Below are 16,382 nucleotides of genomic sequence, written 5' to 3' on the forward strand. Positions count from 1 at the left end.
TTAGTTAGGCACGGTCTAGGCGAATTTGAATTCCTGCTGCCCCCCTTCCAAAATGTGAAACGAGGACTAGTGAACCCTAGGTCAATCAGCTCACAATCACCAATCTAGTGTGCAAACCGCTGTAAGACTGTGATGCGCCTCATCACATTATTTCTTGTGAGCCTCCACTCCTCTCATCAAGTTTTCCTATCTTCTAGATAGTGTTCCGTGAGGGATATGATCAACGTGGATACCTTTGGGTGGTATAATCAAAGCATGACTTGCTCTCGACCTCTCTTGCTATGGGATTCGCCATGCCATCTATATAATAACCTAAAAGGGAAGCCTCCTTGCTTTGATGGGGAACTTGTCCTTGAGTCCGGGCCTAATGTCTTTGCTGTCGTAGGTTTAGAAGGTTGGTCTGGGAAAGAAAGACGAAAGCCTATTGTAAAGACGGTTGTGCTCGAAGAGTGATTCAGGTATAAACAAAAGTAGTAGAATTTCCACATTAGGAAAGATTTCCAGCTCGATTGTCAACCATGACTCTAGCTCCATTTCTTCCACATAAGAACTAGAAATGCACTTGCTTCAAAAGTGTAAATAAATCCATAGCAACTAACGCATTATTTTCAGACTTTTGAAACCTGGCCCGACAATAACATTTAAGACACCTTCTCACTAAGGAGAAATCGCGAAGACACCGACCTAACCAAACAAACAATGTACGTACAAGAAAGCGAAACCGCCTAACTCAACCGCCGACCCTATTCTACTACTCAAGTTGGCTATTCAAAATGATCATTCACCAGAAATCCTCACCTCTTGCACGTACTTATGAATCCATTTAAAGGAAAAAAACCTAATTAAAAAGGGAATTGTTCATAGCAGTCAAATCTTTACGACTTCCACACCTTACACTCAGGGAAATTCTAAAAAAATGATAACATTTTTACAGTTTTAACGCATTGGAGGATAAAAAAATTTTGCACAACCTTGACGTGATGGACTTTGAAAATTTATCGTCAATCGCACGGTTAATTTCGAATTTTTTTTGACGTTTTGAATTTTTTTTTACTAATATGTTTGAGCTCCGAATCATCTGGCGTCCTGGTTCCGCCACTGTTCATGCATAACATATTTTCTTAATATTAGTTTCCTTTCTAACAATTTTTAATACACTTTTACCTTATTTATAATAGCATTAATATTATATTTTAATTTTTTCATCAGAATATGTTTTACTCTTAATTAATTTTTTTCCTTATCCTTCGTAATAAATTCTCTTAGTTTCTGACATTTTAATTTGACTGAGTAAGAATAGATAGACAATACTTTGGTTAAGAGAGAAAAAGGCCATTAAGACTCCATAACCTCTAAATTGCCAATAAATCACAAGATGCCCCAAGTTAGAAATCACAAAATTTAGTTTCAAAAAGGAATCACAAAATTATTTTCAAGAAATGAAATTAATTTGCGTATTAAGGGGTAGTTCAGAATCATTGATATTTGGACCCTAATCATTGAAAGAATTAACTCACATTCTTCTTAAAAAAATTAAATTGAACATAAATCACAAAAAATAAAAAGAAACCAAAAAAAAATATAATCAACTCATACACTTTATTATAATATTATTACTGTGAAATGTGTAACATACCATTTATTTTTCTTGAAAAAAAGTAAACATGATCAATATGGTGATACTAAAAGAGAAGTTAATTCTGAATTAAAGTTAACCTTTAATCAATTTTGTAATTATTAGTAGCAATACAAGGGGTAGTCCCAAAAGAAGTACGGCGTCTGAGGAAAAAAATTTCATTTTCATCTAGAGGTTGAAAACATTCTCTTCCATGGTGCCATTTATGAAGCAGTCTTCTCCTTCCACCTCCACAGTGATATTGTCTTGATTTCCTGAATCCAATAATGAAACCACCATGAACATTGCTATTATGATAATTGATAGAATACATCTCCAGTCCATTTTTACGACTAATTCTGGGTACAATTCACTAATTGAAATTTTTGCCTCCTTTTATACCACAAACGACATTTATTAGAGTTTTGCAAATTTGGAATTGCTTAATTTTCCATTCATTTTCACTAGATTCTATTCCTTTTCAAGTATATAAAAACTTCATTTTCTGGATTCATTCATCCACTCTTTTTATTACTATTTTTCTTAAATTTTGATTTGTTTCTTTATATATGCATAACTGAATTTTCGCAAACTTTTAAATTATAATAAAAAAGTTCTTCAGAAATCAAAATATTTATTTGATACTTACTCTTTAATTAAATAGTATTTTTTTTAATTTATGGGTAAATTAAATTAGTGTTTTTTTTTTTTGCAATTATACAAAATAGTATTTTGTCTGTATTTTTATATATATATAATAACATTTTATTCCTATTCAAGGATATACCATTTTATTGACTATTTACTAGTTTTGCGGTTTCATTCATGCATTACATATTTTCTTAATTATTAGTTTCCTTTCTAACAATTTTTAATGCACTTTTACCTTATTTATAATAGCATTAATATTATATTTTAATTTTTTCATAAGAATATGTTTTACCCTAAATTATTTTTTTTCTTATCCATCGTAATAGAAATAATAGTTGGCTTATTTTCTGACGTTTTAATTTGATTGAGTAAGAATAGATAGACAATACTCGGACTAAGAAAGAAAAAGGCCATTAAGACTCCATAACCCCTAAATTGCCAATAAATCACGAGATGCACCAAGTTAGAAATCACAAAATTTAATTTCAAAAAGAAATCATACAATTATTTTCAAGAAATGAAACTAATTTCCGTATCAAGGAGTTGTTTAGAATCATTGATATTTGGACCCTAATCATTGAAAGAATTAACTCACATTCTTCTTAAACAATTAAAATTGAACATCTGTCACAAAATAAAAATAAACATAAAAATAAACGAGAGAAAATATAATCAGCTCATACACTTTATTATAATATTATTATTGTGAAATGTGTAACATACCATTTATTTTTCTTTGAAAAAAAAGTAAACATGATTAATATGGTGATACTCAAAGAGAAGTTAATTGTGAATCAAAGTTAACCTTTAATCAATTTTGTAATTATTAGCAGCAACACGAGGGGTAGCCCCAAAAGAAGTACGACGTCTGAGGAAACATTTTTCATTTTCATCCGGAGATTGACAACATTCTCTTCTATGGTGCACTTTATGAAGCGGTCTTCTCCTTCCACCTTCACAGTGATATTGTCTTGATTTCCTAAACCCAATAATGCAATCACCATGAACATTGTTATTGCGACAATTGACAGAATACCTCTCTACTCCATTTTTAGGACTAATTCTCAGTACAATTCACTAATTGAAATTTCCGATCCTTTTATACCACAAACGACATTTATTAGAGTTTTGCAAATTTGGAATTGCTTAATTTTCCATTCATTTTCGCTAGATTCTATTCTCTTTCAAGTATATAAAAACTTTGTTTTCTGGATTCATTCCTCCACTCTTTTTATTACTATTTTTCTTAAATTTTAATTTGTTTCTTTATATATACATAACTGAATTTATATATACATAACTGAATTTTTACAAACTTTTAAATTATAATAAAAATATCTTCAGAAATCAAAATATTTATTTGATACTTACCCTTTAATTAAATAGTATTTTTTTAATTTATGGGTGAATTAAATTAGTGTTTTTTTTTTTGCAATTATACAATATAGGTATGGATGTAACTGGGGCGGGAATACCTCTCTACTCCATTTTTAGGACTAATTCTCAGTACAATTCACTAATTGAAATTTTCGATTCCTTTTATACCACAAACGACATTTATTAGAGTTTTGCAAATTTGGAATTAGTAAACATGATTAATATGGTGATACTCAAAGAGAAGTTAAGTGTGAATCAAAGTTAACCTTTAATCAATTTTGTAATTATTAGCGGCAACACGAGGGGTAGCCCCAAAAGAAGTACGACGTTTGAGGAAACATTTTTCATTTTCATCCAGAGGTTGACAACATTCTCTTCTATGGTGCACTTTATGAAGCAGTCTTCTCCTTCCACCTTCACAGTGATATTGTCTTGATTTCCTAAACCCAATAATGCAATCACCATGAACATTGTTATTGCGATAATTGACAGAATACCTCTCTACTCCATTTTTAGGACTAATTCTTAGTACAATTCACTAATTGAAATTTCCGATTCCTTTTATACCACAAACGACATTTATTAGAGTTTTGCAAATTTGGAATTGCTTAATTTTCCATTCATTTTCGCTAGATTCTATTCCCTTTCAAGTATATAAAAACTTTGTTTTCTGGATTCATTCCTCCACTTTTTTTATTACTATTTTTCTTAAATTTTAATTTGTTTCTTTATATATACATAACTGAATTTATATATAGCTAACTGAATTTTTGCAAACTTTTAAATTATAATAAAAATATCTTCAGAAATCAAAATATTTATTTGATACTTACCCTTTAATTAAATAGTATTTTTTTAATTTATGGGTGAATTAAATTAGTGTTTTTTTGCAATTATACAATATAGGTAGGGATGTAACTGGGGCGGGAATACCTCTCTACTCCATTTTTAGGACTAATTCTCAGTACAATTCACTAATTGAAATTTTCGATTCCTTTTATACCACAAACGACATTTATTAGAGTTTTGCAAATTTGGAATTAGTAAACATGATTAATATGGTGATACTCAAAGAGAAGTTAATTGTGAATCAAAGTTAACCTTTAATCAATTTTGTAATTATTAGCAGCAACACGAGGGGTAGCCCCAAAAGAAATACGACGACTGAGGAAACATTTTTCATTTTCATCCGGAGGTTGACAACATTCTCTTCTATGGTGCACTTTATGAAGCAGTCTTCTCCTTCCACCTTCACAGTGATATTGTCTTGATTTCCTAAACCCAATAATGCAATCACCATGAACATTGTTATTGCGATAATTGACAGAATACCTCTCTACTCCATTTTTAGGACTAATTCTCAGTACAATTCACTAATTGAAATTTCCGATTCCTTTTATACCACAAACGACATTTATTAGAGTTTTGCAAATTTGGAATTGCTTAATTTTCCATTCATTTTCGCTAGATTCTATTCCCTTTCAAGTATATAAAAACTTTGTTTTCTGGATTCATTCCTCCACTCTTTTTATTACTATTTTTCTTAAATTTTAATTTGTTTCTTTATATATACATAACTGAATTTATATATACATAACTGAATTTTTACAAACTTTTAAATTATAATAAAAATATCTTCAGAAATCAAAATATTTATTTAATACTTACCCTTTAATTAAATAGTATTTTTTTCATTTATGGGTGAATTAAATTAGTGTTTTTTTGCAATTATACAATATAGGTAGGGATGTAACTGGGGCGGGAATACCTCTCTACTCCATTTTTAGGACTAATTCTCAGTACAATTCACTAATTGAAATTTTCGATTCCTTTTATACCACAAACGACATTTATTAGAGTTTTGCAAATTTGGAATTAGTAAACATGATTAATCTGGTGATACTCAAAGAGAAGTTAATTGTGAATCAAAGTTAACCTTTATCAATTTTGTAATTGTTAGCAGCAACACGAGGGGTAGCCCCAAAAGAAGTACGACGTCTGAGGAAACATTTTTCATTTTCATCCGGAGGTTGACAACATTCTCTTCTATGGTGCACTTTATGAAGCAGTCTTCTCCTTCCACCTTTACATTGATATTGTCTTGATTTCCTAAACCCAATAATGCAATCACCATAAACATTGTTATTGCGATAATTGACAGACTACCTCTCTACTCCATTTTTAGGACTAATTCTCAGTACAATTCACTAATTGAAATTTCCGATTCCTTTTATACCACAAACGACATTTATTAGAGTTTTGCAAATTTGGAATTGCTTAATTTTCCATTCATTTTCGCTAGATTCTATTCTCTTTCAAGTATATAAAAACTTTGTTTTCTGGATTCATTCCTCCACTCTTTATATTACTATTTTTCTTAAATTTTAATTTGTTTCTTTATATATAAATAACTGAATTTATATATACATAACTGAATTTTTACAAACTTTTAAATTATAATAAAAATATCTTCAGAAATCAAAATATTTATTTGATACTTACCCTTTAATTAAATAGTATTTTTTTAATTTATGGGTGAATTAAATTAGTGTTTTTTTTGCAATTATACAATATAGGTAGGGATGTAACTGGGGCGGGAATACCTCTCTACTCCATTTTTAGGACTAATTCTCAGTACAATTCACTAATTGAAATTTCCGATTACTTTTATACCACAAACGACATTTATTAGAGTTTTGCAAATTTGGAATTAGTAAACATGATTAATATGGTGATACTCAAAGAGAAGTTAATTGTGAATCAAAGTTAACCTTTAATCAATTTTGTAATTATTAGCAGCAACACGAGGGGTAGCCCCAAAAGAAATACGACGACTGAGGAAACATTTTTCATTTTCATCCGGAGGTTGACAACATTCTCTTCTATGGTGCACTTTATGAAGCAGTCTTCTCCTTCCACCTTCACAGTGATATTGTCTTGATTTCCTAAACCCAATAATGCAATCACCATGAACATTGTTATTGCGATAATTGACAGAATACCTCTCTACTCCATTTTTAGGACTAATTCTCAGTACAATTCACTAATTGAAATTTCCGATTCCTTTTATACCACAAACGACATTTATTAGAGTTTTGCAAATTTGGAATTGCTTAATTTTCCATTCATTTTCGCTAGATTCTATTCCCTTTCAAGTATATAAAAACTTTGTTTTCTGGATTCATTCCTCCACTCTTTTTATTACTATTTTTCTTAAATTTTAATTTGTTTCTTTATATATACATAACTGAATTTATATATACATAACTGAATTTTTACAAACTTTTAAATTATAATAAAAATATCTTCAGAAATCAAAATATTTATTTAATACTTACCCTTTAATTAAATAGTATTTTTTTCATTTATGGGTGAATTAAATTAGTGTTTTTTTGCAATTATACAATATAGGTAGGGATGTAACTGGGGCGGGAATACCTCTCTACTCCATTTTTAGGACTAATTCTCAGTACAATTCACTAATTGAAATTTTCGATTCCTTTTATACCACAAACGACATTTATTAGAGTTTTGCAAATTTGGAATTAGTAAACATGATTAATCTGGTGATACTCAAAGAGAAGTTAATTGTGAATCAAAGTTAACCTTTATCAATTTTGTAATTGTTAGCAGCAACACGAGGGGTAGCCCCAAAAGAAGTACGACGTCTGAGGAAACATTTTTCATTTTCATCCGGAGGTTGACAACATTCTCTTCTATGGTGCACTTTATGAAGCAGTCTTCTCCTTCCACCTTTACATTGATATTGTCTTGATTTCCTAAACCCAATAATGCAATCACCATAAACATTGTTATTGCGATAATTGACAGACTACCTCTCTACTCCATTTTTAGGACTAATTCTCAGTACAATTCACTAATTGAAATTTCCGATTCCTTTTATACCACAAACGACATTTATTAGAGTTTTGCAAATTTGGAATTGCTTAATTTTCCATTCATTTTCGCTAGATTCTATTCTCTTTCAAGTATATAAAAACTTTGTTTTCTGGATTCATTCCTCCACTCTTTATATTACTATTTTTCTTAAATTTTAATTTGTTTCTTTATATATAAATAACTGAATTTATATATACATAACTGAATTTTTACAAACTTTTAAATTATAATAAAAATATCTTCAGAAATCAAAATATTTATTTGATACTTACCCTTTAATTAAATAGTATTTTTTTAATTTATGGGTGAATTAAATTAGTGTTTTTTTTGCAATTATACAATATAGGTAGGGATGTAACTGGGGCGGGAATACCTCTCTACTCCATTTTTAGGACTAATTCTCAGTACAATTCACTAATTGAAATTTCCGATTACTTTTATACCACAAACGACATTTATTAGAGTTTTGCAAATTTGGAATTAGTAAACATGATTAATATGGTGATACTCAAAGAGAAGTTAATTGTGAATCAAAGTTAACCTTTAATCAATTTTGTAATTATTAGCAGCAACACGAGGGGTAGCCCCAAAAGAAGTACGACGACTGAGGAAACATTTTTCATTTTCATCCGGAGGTTGACAACATTCTCTTCTATGGTGTACTTTATGAAGCAGTCTTCTCCTTCCACCTTCACAGTGATATTGTCTTGATTTCCTAAACCCAATAATGCAATCACCATGAACATTGTTATTGCGATAATTGACAGAATACCTCTCTACTCCATTTTTAGGACTAATTCTCAGTACAATTCACTAATTGAAATTTCCGATTCCTTTTATACCACAAACGACATTTATTAGAGTTTTGCAAATTTGGAATTGCTTAATTTTCCATTCATTTTCGCTAGATTCTATTCCCTTTCAAGTATATAAAAACTTTTTTTTCTGGATTCATTCCTCCACTCTTTTTATTACTATTTTTCTTAAATTTTAATTTGTTTCTTTATATATACATAACTGAATTTATATATACATAACTGAATTTTTACAAACTTTTAAATTATAATAAAAATATCTTCAGAAATCAAAATATTTATTTGATACTTACCCTTTAATTAAATAGTATTTTTTTCATTTATGGGTGAATTAAATTAGTGTTTTTTTTGCAATTATACAATATAGGTAGGGATGTAACTGGGGCGGGAATACCTCTCTACTCCATTTTTAGGACTAATTCTCAGTACAATTCACTAATTGAAATTTCCGATTCCTTTTATACCACAAACGACATTTATTAGAGTTTTGCAAATTTGGAATTAGTAAACATGATTAATATGGTGATACTCAAAGAGAAGTTAATTGTGAATCAAAGTTAACCTTTAATCAATTTTGTAATTATTAGCAGCAACACGAGGGGTAGCCCCAAAAGAAGTACGACGTCTGAGGAAACATTTTTCATTTTCATCCGGAGGTTGACAACATTCTCTTCTATGGTGCACTTTATGAAGCAGTCTTCTTCTTCCACCTTCACAGTGATATTGTCTTGATTTCCTAAACCCAATAATGCAATCACCATGAACATTGTTATTGCGATAATTGACAGAATACTTCTCTACTCCATTTTTAGGACTAATTCTCAGTACAATTCACTAATTGAAATTTCCGATTCCTTTTATACCACAAACGACATTTATTAGAGTTTTGCAAATTTGGAATTGCTTAATTTTCCATTCATTTTCGCTAGATTCTATTCCCTTTCAAGTATATAAAAACTTTGTTTTCTGGATTCATTCCTCCACTCTTTTTATTACTATTTTTCTTAAATTTTAATTTGTTTCTTTATATATACATAATTGAATTTATATATGTTGAAACACCTTTCCACATAATTTTGATTTGACAAAATTGTTTAAGTATAATTGAAATACATATTCTAAACACACTAAGTTTAAATGCTTTGATTTATTCTACTAATGTGTTTGTTCAATGTTGAGTTAAATTGTTTATAAGACACAAGAATTAAAAGGCCCAAGCCCAATACAAGTGTTAAAGCCCAAGTCAAACAACTCAGTACAACTCGGCCCGCGTTTGTCAAAACGTTGCCGTTTTGGACAAAACGCAACTCAGCAAGAGAAGGATCTAGAAGACCTTCGGGAAAAACTTCAAGATGAAGCTGCTGAGTAGTCTCGACAAGGCGTACAAGACAGCAGCTGACTAATGAAAACTTCTAGACAAAGTATTTCTACTTTGGGTAAAGTTCAGACGACACAGTATGCTGTCCAGTTGACTTTACCATAAAAGGAGAGACAGTCTGCTGAGCTGACCGAGGACAGAAGATACACAATTCTGATTGGCCGAGAGCTCTGAGCAAGTTAGGATGACAACGACAGATAGCCGTTTCCCTCCAACAGTTATTTCGAAATTCGAAATGACCGATGCCCAGACGTCTCTATAAAAAGTGCCATCAGAAGCTTCATTCCAAACAGAACTTGATCAAGCCATTACGCTGACCAAATTTCTACACAAGTTCTGCAAGCAAAGAAGCAAAGCAAATCTTACACTACAATTCTTATATCTGTGTAAAAGTCTAGAGTGATTATTTCAATCGTCTAAAGTGTCTTAGCAAATCTTTGTATAGGACAAAACACTTATCATTTCTAGAAGATAGAAAGGAGAGGCTGAGTACTCGGTTATAGTACTCAGCGAGAGATTAGGATGAGTAGAGGTATAGAGGAAGGTACTCTTGTTATACTCAGTTGCTAAGATTGTAAAAGGTTTGAGGCTCTACCTTTAAAGAGCTCAGTAGAGGATTCGAAATCTCGGAACGTGTTCCGGGGACAGGACGTAGGCTTAGAAGAAGCCGAACCTAGATAAATCTGCTGAGTAAATTATTTCTTACCTTTAACTCCTTATTTATATTGCTTGCTTAAAATAACCAAAAACTGACCAAGTAAAGAGGTCAAGTTGAGTTGTGCGCGTTAAACGTCTGAGCTCAGGAATAGACTCTAAGTGCTATCTCCTGACTCAAGCTAAGAAACTGACCTAGTCACCAGTTGACTAAGCCAGTATCTTGCTGTTTACTCAGTGCCGCTGTTAAAACCTTTTTCCTTAGAAAAAGAAGTCTGCCCTAATTGCAAAAAAGTTTAAATAGTTCCTAACCCCCCCTTGGAACTATACTTGCAACCTTACAAGGGACCAACAAGTGGTATCAGAGCTTAAAAGCTCACTGTAAAAGGTCTAACAACCTTGAGCTGATCCCTACCATGGGCGAAAATAGCACTCGGTTTCTCCCTGGAAACCAAACAACTCAGATATTGCCTGAGGGGCTGTCCATTACTAGGCCTCCCCTATTCTTCGGGTCAAACTATACCTTCTGGAAGAATAGGATGAAAAATTTCATTCAGGCTACAAACATGAGTGCCTGGCTATCTATAGTCCAAGGCCCATTTGTACCTGTCGAAGTTGTGGCTGGCCAAACAGTTGTAAAAGCTGAGGCCAAATGGACAGAGGATGATCTTAAGAAGCTCCAAAACCATGCTTCGGCTATCAATATGCTTCACTGTGCGCTCGATGCTGCAGAATATAATAAAATCTCAGGTTGTGAGTCGGCACAAGAGATCTGGAAAAAGCTGGAAGTCACCTACGAGGGAACAAATAAAGTAAAGGAGTCCAAGGTGAATCAGCAGATGAGACTGTACGAGCTGTTCGAGATGAACAATGATGAGGGCATTTCAGACATGAATGCAAGGTTCACCAACATCATTAATGAGCTCAAGAGACTTGGAAAAATCTTCACTGAGGAAGAACAAGTCAAAAAGATACTCAGGAGTCTTCCTAAAGATTGGCAAGCAAAGAAGACAGCAGTTGAGGAAGCTCAGAATTTAACCACCTACAAATATGACGAACTCATCGGTTCATTGCTGACCCATGAGATATCTATGAAGAACTTCGAGGTGAAGGAAAAATCTGAAGACAAGAAGCAGAAATCCCTTGTCATGAAAGCTGACTCCACTGACGGGAGCTCAACTGATGATGAGGAGATGGCTATGTTCACAAGGAAGATGAAAAGGCTATTCAGGAAAAATGACAAATACTCTAAGAAGCCTTACAGAAAGTTTGATAAGTATAAAGCTGACTCAAGCGACACCAAATACAAAAAGGACAGCTCAAAGCCCATTACATGCTTTGAGTGCCATCAAACCGGCCATATTAAGTCAAGCTGCCCCACACTGAGGAAAGACAAGAAGAGTGGCAAAAAGGCAATGGTGGCTACATGGAGTGACAGTGATGAGTCTTCATCCATAGAAACTGAGGCCACCGAGTCAGCGAAGATATGCTTCATGGCTGACGAACTTGCTGAGCCATGCGTCTCTGAGCATGCTGACCTATCCGTCGCATCAGATGACGATGAGCAATCAAATGAGGTAATTTCTCTTCCCCAGCTCAGAAACGATATGGTTAATGCCCTGAGTGATCTCTACACACTTGTCAAGAAGTGTAATAAGAAAGTTAGAGGACTCAGCAGGCGCTGTGATGAAGTGGAAGAGGTCAAACTGAGTGACCTCAGATTCTTTCTTCAGGACAATACAACTCTGCATGATAACATGAAGATCATATATGAGTCTGTCTCTGAAGTCCAGTCAGTTTCAAAGAAACTGAGAAAGGACGTCACAACTATCCAGAACCAACTAAAGGTTCCAAATAAAAGAAACAGTCCTCTGAGAACTCAGTACCAAGGTACTCAGCAGAGATGGAATCCCCAGCGAAAAGTCCAGTGTGACTTTTGTGTGAAGTTAGGACACACCACTAAGGTGTGCTGGCACGCTCAGCACTGGGGTGCTGACAAGTCAGTGAAACATCCTAAACAGAAGGTCAGCTGTGACTTCTGTGGAAAGAATGGCCATACTGTTCATGTATGTCGCCATAAAATGAAATATGATGCTTTACCTGTTGCACCTAACAAGCAAGGATCCAAAAAGAATTGGGTACCTAAAAGTAACTAGTTACAATGCAGGTAAGCCTGAGATGTGCCGAGAAGTCAAAGATGTGGTATATTGACAGCGCATGCTCAAGGCATATGACAGGTGATGAAACTCAGTTCATCACATTTGAGCGTAAATGAGGAGGGAGCGTAAGTTTTGGAGACAACAAGAAGGGTAAGATAGTAGGGTCAGGAACCATCAGAGGTAATCCTACTATTGAATCTGTCTCCCTAGTCAGCGGACTCAAATATAACTTACTCAGCGTAGCTCAGCTATGTGACAATGGGAGAAAAGTTATATTTGATGCTACTGGATGTAAAATATACAAGGATAAAATAAATGAGTTAATATTAACTGCCCCTCGAATAGATAATGTCTTTATGCTAGACTTAGAGAAAAAGTTTTCAAAAACTGTGTGCTTAGTATCAAAGGAAGAGAATTCCTGGCTATGGCACAGGAGACTTGGTCATGTAAGCATGGACCTCCTGGCCAAACTATCAAGAAAGCAATTAGTTGAGGGACTGCCTGAACTTAAATTTGAAAAAGATCAATTATGCCACGCTTGCCAAGCTGGAAAACAAACCAAACAATCTTTTCATAGCAAAAATATTGTCTCAACTAAACGTCCGTTGGAGTTACTACACTTGGATCTCTTCGGTCCAGTCCAGCCGCTGAGTCTGGGTGGAAGAAGATTTTCCTTGGTCATTGTAGATGACTTCTCTCGGTATACGTGGGTCATCTTGCTGACCAGCAAGGATGAAACCTTTGAGACATTTTCAAATTTGGTTAGAAAAATTGAAAATGAAAAAGACCTAAAATTAGCTCACATCCGTAGCGATAATGGTGGAGAATTCAAAAACCAAAAATTTGTTGAATTTTGTGAAGCCAGCGACATTGACCACAATTTTTCTGCTCCTAGAACACCTCAGCAAAATGGGGTTGTAGAAAGGAAGAACAGAACTCTGGTTGAAATAGCCGGGACAATGCTGGATGAGCATAGGCTTCCAATGTATTTTTGGGGAGAGGCTGTTAACACAGCATGCTATATTCTTGATAGGGCTCTAGTTAGACCTATATTAAAGAAAACCCCCTATGAACTTTGGAAAGGACGAAAGCCCAATATTGGATACTTTCGTGCCTTTAGCTGTAGATGTTTTATTTTAAATACCAAAGATAGCTTAGCAAAGTTTGATTCAAAAGCTGATGAGGCTATCTTTTTGGGCTACTCAACAAACAGCAAAGCATATAGAGTTTTTAATAAGCGAACTCAAGTTTTAGAAGAGTCAGTGCATGTAGAGTTCGACGAAACTAACCCTGCAGGTAGATACCAGCCGCTGACCGAAGATGATCCACACTCAGTAACCACCGCTGACCAAGAACCAGCTACTGAGTCATTCACGAAAAGGCTGACCAAGAGTAAGAGTGAACCTAAGATTACTTTTACTGACCCATCTACTTCTGCAGAGATTGTTGAAACATAGACAGCACAAGACATGAATCTACCTAAAGAGATAAGGATTCCAAGAGGGCACTCAGAAAGTGCAATCCTTGATTCTGCTGGGAATACCCTGATGACAAGGAATCAACTCAGGAAGTACCTCAGCAATGTTGCTTTCGTCTCAGTTCAAGAACCGAAGAATTTCGTTGAAGCTGAGTACGATGAATTCTGGATGAACGCAATGCAAGAGGAGCTCGATCAATTCAGAATAAACGATGTATGGGAGCTAGTCCCTCATCCAAAGAGTCAAAATACCATTGGAACAAGATGGGTCTTCAGGAACAAGATGGATGAACAAGGGAATGTAGTCAGGAACAAAGCAAGGCTTGTAGCTCAGGGCTATAGTCAGCAAGAAGGTATTGACTACGGTGAGACCTTTGCCCCAGTGGCAAGGCTAGAGGCAATTAGAATTCTATATGCATATGCATCTTACATGAATTTTAAATTATTCCAAATGGATGTCAAAAGTGCATTTCTTAATGGAGTTATAAACGAGGAGGTTTATGTTAATCAACCTCCAGGTTTTGAGGACCCTAAATTCCCTAACCACGTTTATAAACTCAAAAAGGCTCTATACGGCCTCAAGCAAGCACCACGTGCTTGGTATGAGAGGCTGACCAGTTTCCTGCTGACTAGAAATTACGTCAGGGGTAAAGCTGATACAACCTTATTCATTAAGAGAAAGGGTAAAGATACCCTGCTGGCCCAAATTTATGTTGATGATTTAATATTTGGTGCAACTAACGAATCAATGTGCAAGGAGTTTAGCAAACAAATGCAGACTGAGTTTGAAATGTCCATGATGGGAGAACTCAACTTCTTCCTTGGTCTTCAAATTAAACAAGGAAAGAATGGCATCTTCATCAGTCAAGCCAAATATGCCAAGGAGATATTAAAGAAATATGACTTGGAGAATTGCAAGCCAATATCCACTCCTATGGGCACTGACACTGTCCTCTGCGCTGACGAGAATGGTAAGTCAGTAGACAGCAAATTGTATCGAGGTATGATAGGCTCTCTACTTTACTTAACAGCCAGTAGACCGGACATTCAGTTTTCAGTATGGTACTGTGCTAGATATCAATCTAACCCTAAGGAATCTCATTACATTGCTGTAAAAAGAATCCTTAGATATTTGCAAAGCTCAGTGAACGCAGGTTTATGGTATCCAAATACTCATGATTTTACACTCATCGGATACACTAACGCTGACTATGGACGGGATAAGCTAGAACGTAAAAGCACCTCTGGAGGATGTCACTTCTTAGGAAGCTGTCTTGTATCCTGGTTCAGCAAAAAGCAGGCGTCAGTAGCCTTGTCTACCACTGAAGCTGAGTACATTACTGCTGGTCATTGTGTTGCTCAAGTCCTATGGATTAAGCAACAGCTTGAAGACTATGGTGTTCAAACGAAGACAATTGAAGTCAAATGTGACAACAAAAGTGCAATTGATCTTTCAAAGAACCCAATTCAACATAGCAGAATGAAGCATGTCAGCATCAGACATCACTTCATTAGAGACCATGTACTCAAAGGTGAGATCAAGCTGACCTTTGTCCCAACGGACGAACAGCTTGCGGATATCTTCATGAAGCCACTGGCTCGTGAGCAGTTCAGCATACTGAGAGAAGCTATCGGTATGTTTAATCCTCTTCAGTAAATTCCTGAACTAAATGAATATGCATGCTGAGTGAATTACTATGCTGAATGATTGTTTTTTGCTGTGTACTCATTGAAATTAATTAAACAGCAAATACTGAGTAAACTTGCATACTGAGTAAGTTAGTTTTTAAACTTAGAAATCATCTGTTTAATGCAATATTGACCACTCAGAATATCAAACGCTTAGTATTCTAAACGCTGAGTGTTAGATCCGTTAGAATAAATGCAATAGCACGCGTATAGCCCTAGGATGACGTATACGCCGTATGTGTCATAAATGCCAGGATCTTTGTCGGTTCAAAATCCCAAGGCAAAACTGACACATGGATTCGATTAAATCCACACCACACATCACCTCTATAAATAATGGGTGTTTCCCCATTTTTATTCTTTACGCTTACCGAACTCTCAAGCAAAGAAATTATTTCTCTCTAAAAATCCATCTAAGCTTTCCCATCCTAAAACTATGTCTAAGGTTTCCTACAACATCTCCGGTGCCGGCCACCAAAAGACTAGCTCCGATGAACCTACTGGGAATCCTCCTACACCCAGCAAAGGAAAAGCTGGTCAAGAAAAGCCTGTAAAGGTCAGGACCTACTCAAAGGTCTTTGAAAACGTCCGTGAATGGAAAGTTGAGCCCTCAAGATGGGTATCTGAAGACTTCGTGCAAAATGAACAACCCTTCTGCGAGTGGATT

This window comes from Euphorbia lathyris, chromosome 8, assembly GCF_963576675.1.
Source record: "Euphorbia lathyris chromosome 8, ddEupLath1.1, whole genome shotgun sequence".
Lineage (NCBI taxonomy): Eukaryota > Viridiplantae > Streptophyta > Magnoliopsida > Malpighiales > Euphorbiaceae > Euphorbia > Euphorbia lathyris.